This window comes from Drosophila santomea, chromosome 3R, assembly GCF_016746245.2.
Source record: "Drosophila santomea strain STO CAGO 1482 chromosome 3R, Prin_Dsan_1.1, whole genome shotgun sequence".
In the NCBI taxonomy this organism is placed as follows: Eukaryota; Metazoa; Arthropoda; class Insecta; order Diptera; family Drosophilidae; genus Drosophila; species Drosophila santomea.
The window spans coordinates 1,642,510-1,646,988 of NC_053019.2; the positions used below are offsets into that span (position 1 = coordinate 1,642,510).

The 4,479-nt window shown below is 40.4% G+C and overlaps 1 long non-coding RNA gene across 2 annotated transcripts; it reads right to left on the reverse strand.

Annotated features, from left to right (window-relative positions):
* Positions 1–1,426: 1,426 nt before the first annotated feature.
* Positions 1,427–3,295, reverse strand: LOC120452356. Of its 2 annotated transcripts, none has more exons than XR_005616456.1 (3): positions 3,114–3,295; positions 1,991–2,558; positions 1,427–1,470 (listed from the first exon to the last, which is right to left on the reverse strand). It is a non-coding gene; the product is annotated as an uncharacterized LOC120452356 (long non-coding RNA). The 2 variants fall into 2 exon arrangements; XR_005616457.1 differs by lacking the exon at positions 1,427–1,470 and having other exon boundaries at positions 1,970–2,230; positions 2,293–2,558.
* Between the last annotated feature and the right edge of the window lie 1,184 nt (positions 3,296–4,479).

Genomic DNA, 4,479 nt, shown 5'->3' on the forward strand with positions numbered 1-4,479 from the left:
ATCTCAGAGAACGGACGGACAGACAGACGGACATGGCCAGATCGACTCAACTATTGATCCTGATCAAGAGTATTTATACTTTATATGGTCGGAAACGCTTCCTTCTGCCTGTTACATACTTTTCAACGAATCTAGTCTACCCTTGTACTTTACAAGTATAGTGCTAGATGGAAAACAAGCATCTTGTATTAGTACTTGTACTAGTAATCTACGAGTTTAGGCTATAATCACTGGAATTATCCCATAAGTATTAAATATTATATGTTTATAGTTTAGGAAGTTTAAATATTTTATAAGTTTACTATAAGTTCAAGGCAAAAGGCCTACTCTTACGAGTAGGTGGAAATACCTTAATAATACCCCAAAGACACTATTACAGGAGACTAAGATAAAGCTATTATTTTGAAACGTTTACTGACTGATTGGAGATTCTATTCTTGGGTAATACATTGACAATTGTTACTGGGTTTTTAACCAAACATTTATGAAATTTCAGTTCGTCACGTACAAAAGTCGGCACTCAACGCAGTAAAGATTCCACACTGGCCACGCTTTCCACCAAGAAAGAGCCCATTTTGCGAAACAAACATCTTATGTACATTTGCGGAGAGTCCAACACACATCCGTCAAAAGCAATTGCTTTTTTTAGCACAGAGTTCTCTGCGATTTCTCCTCGATTGCCACTCGATGAGAATGGCAATGGCAAGTGGCTGTCAATAGCTGCTCTATATAAGGTCTCACATATGCCTACATAGCATCCGCAGAATTCCCCTAATGTCCACTTACCAGCCGCACAGTTTAGAACACGCCGTGCACGCGAAAATGGCAGTCGACGTATCCGTAAACTTGCGGACATAAGACGCGGATGCTTAGACAAAAGCCGCACATCAATAGTTCGAGTTCAACCTCGAGTTCGAGACTTGGTAGGGGACTTTGATAGGAGAAGAATTGCAAAGTGCACCCAGAGAAATGGTGTTGGAAGTGCCAAAGAGACATTGAAATATGTTATTAAATAACGTATGCTTTTGGCTGGGCTGATGTTATATTCACTCATTTAAATCAATGATCTAGTTATCTGCCTATTGAAACATTTCGATCCATGCTCACTTGATCCATCTGTTTCATATTTAATTACCACTTCAACTAAAAGCTTCGCGGAGCCCAGTTATAATCAAGTTAGTGCTATATAATATAATTGGGGAGTTCAATAAATTGACCGCATACGAATAGAAAATCAATACTTGCCAATACTTTTCCGTGTGCGTAGCACTCATTAAATGCCAAGAACATGTGAAAGCGGGTTGGGGTTGATAGGTCGATGTCTTTGGGTCCGTAAACACCCTGGCGGATTGGGGGTATAGACGCACCTGGTCATGCGAACTTTAATTACACAACTGCGCAGTGGCCAACTGGCGACATCGGTTACCCCATGTCCACCATGCGTGGACCTCTTTTTCCAATACGATCAACCTAGAGATGACCAATAATTTATTATTCATTTATTATTAATTTATTATTTATTTATTATTAATTTATTATTAATATATTATTCATTTATTATTCATATATTATTCATGTACTATTCATTTATTATTCATTTATAATTATTATAAAATAGAATTTCAAAGCGCGGTTATCTGCCAACGATCTGATCACACATAAGATTGCAGTCGATCTTAATGGTAAAGCAATTCGATACGTCGAATATTAAGTATACATATTAACGAGGTGTATTTTTGATTCCCAAAAGTAAAGGAAAATTCAACGATAATTTCATTAATTTTTTAGTATATATTATTAATAAACATAATTTTTTTTTGTTCTTATGTTTAAGTCAAATATGTATTCATAATTTCTGAATTCAAAATTTTGTATGGCTAACAGATAGCTTAAAGTACATACTGCTAATAATTCGCCAAATTCAAACACTGACGTAGATTGCACATATTACATATTTTATAGTTCGAGAATCTGGTATTGTCTGACTTACTTAGCAACCACCGATACTATTTGCCATCCCTCAATCCTATGGTAGTTTTCTCCCCCTCCGCCGATTCTTTTATATTATGACCATCTGGACTCGTCGTCTGACTAAATGTTGCTCATTAAGTAAATTACAATTGCTGCTTCGGCGTTTTTCTTGTCTTCGTTTGCATGTCGCATGTGGGCGTGGCACGTACTTTTCCGGCCGGGAAAGGGGCACGTGGTGCGGGGAGCGGGCGGACTGCCACTGGTTATGTGTAATTAATTTTGATTAACGGTTTCTGCTCCAGCGAAAACTTTTAACTTAACTGGATAGCAAGTTACAAGAGCGTTTCGGTGCGTTACATTTTCCTTTTTGTCCGTTTGAAGTTTCTGTGTGGAAGCTCGGGCGAAGGGGTAGTGAATAGTCGGCTGCTGGGACTTGGTGGTTAATGTTAAATGAAAGGTTACCTGCAAGGGTTGTCAGCCATGACGACGGGGGAGGAGCTGCTAAGTTGCCACTGGCTGAAATCCAAGAATCTTAAGCCGAATGGGGAAGGAAGCCAAGATGAAAAGTTTTCAGCTCGACGACATTGCTGGGGATATAATCAAAGGTTCTTTTCTTGAGTAACATATTGGAACAGGTGCATAAGAACAGGTCACAGGAAGCGAAGAATTGTGTTTACATAAACTGAAACAGTTTCTAACGTAATTCAGTGGCAAGTCTCTTAAGGAGCAAGGCTCTTAAAGTTTTACCTTGAAAGGTAAGGTAAGTGAAAAAAGTTACACATAGGATTTCTTTCTGTCGTTAACCCTTTAATATTTAATGATTAAATGACTGGAACTTTATAAATACACTTCCACAACTTTCCATAAATAAGTCCACAACTGATAAGCTCATGATTGGACCCCGCAACCATGTCTCGATTAGTTATTACGCCCACAATGCATATTGCACTGCCGTCCCATCCGGTGAAATATGGCACAGCTGGGTAAGCCACGGTAAGCCCCGACTACGGATACCCCGTACCGCTCCTGATTTCAGCTTGTGCAGTAGGCGAATGGGGAAAGATGTATAGAAAAAATGATGGCCTACTCGGGCGTCATAAATTAAAGCCAAACAAAATAAATCAATAATGATTAAATCTTACGTGAGGCAAACACAATTTGAAGTGCTCGTAGCTGGGAGGCATAATCCAGCTCGCTATGTCCGCTCGTATCTGATTATCTGAGTATCCGAGTATCTGAGTATCTATATCTGTCTGCTGGCATCTGCATCCGACTTCGAATACGAATCTGTATCTGGGGCCTCCTCCGCCGAGGAAAACGTGTGTCTGCATATGAAAGCGTCGCCTTGTGTCGCCCTGTGTGTCTCTGTGTGTCTTTGGCAGCACTGAGAAACTACTTAAGTATTTAGGTCTCTGCGCAGTTGCCTCGCATTTTGAATACTGAATAGGTATTTAAATTTCATACAAATTCTATGGGCAAGTCTGAAGAGGTTCTGTGGGGTCTTTTGTGGGCCTGAAGAAAGGAAAGGGCGGTTCAGCTCTGCAAAAGGCCGTTCGATTCAGTCAGACGGAAAGAAGCTTAAAGTCCCCTACATCGCTCGACATCCGCCGACTGTTTTTTAGGCTCCAGAAGAAGGAACAACAAAATCGTCAGATACATCCACACATTTTAGTAAGAAGTGCTTGCGCTTTAATAACGCGCAAAATAAAATTGCAGGTAATAAAAAAGCTGCCATGCGGCATCAACAATGCAAATGAAACAATCAACTTTGGACAACACAATGGAGGTTTTAGAAAAAACGGGAGTCTCTTTATACCCGTTACTCGTAGAGTAAAAGGGTATACTAGATTCGTTGAAAAGTATGTAACAGGCAGAAGGAAGCGTTTCCGACCATATAAAGTATATATATTCTTGATCAGGATCAATAGCCGAGTCGATTTGGCCATGTCCGTCTGTCCGTCCGTCTGTCCGTCTGTCCGTCCGTCTGTCCGTCTGTCTGTCCGTATGAACGTCGAGATCTCAGGAACTACAAAAGCTAGAAAGTTGAGATTAAGCATACAGACTCCAGGGACATAGACGCAGCGCAAGTTTGTCGAATCATGCTGCCACGCCCACTCTAACGCCCACAAACCGCCCAAAACTGCCACGCCCACACTTTTGAAAAATGTTTTGATATTTTTTCATTTTTGTATTGGTGTTGTAAATTTCTATCGATTTGTCAAAAAAAATTTTGCCACGCCCACTCTAACGCCCACAAACCGCCCAAAGCTGCCACGCCCACACTTTTGAAAAATGTTTTGATATTTTTTCATTTTTGTATTAGTCTTGTAAATTTCTATCGATTTGCCAAAACACTTTTTGCCACGCCCACTCTAACGCCCACAAACCGCCAAAAACTGTCAGTGTTGAAGACTCTCCTTCGCACTTTCCCTAGCCGAGTAACGGGTATCAGATAGTCGGGGAACTCGACTATAGCGTTCTCTCTTGTTTCGTTCTGCAATGGGTTAA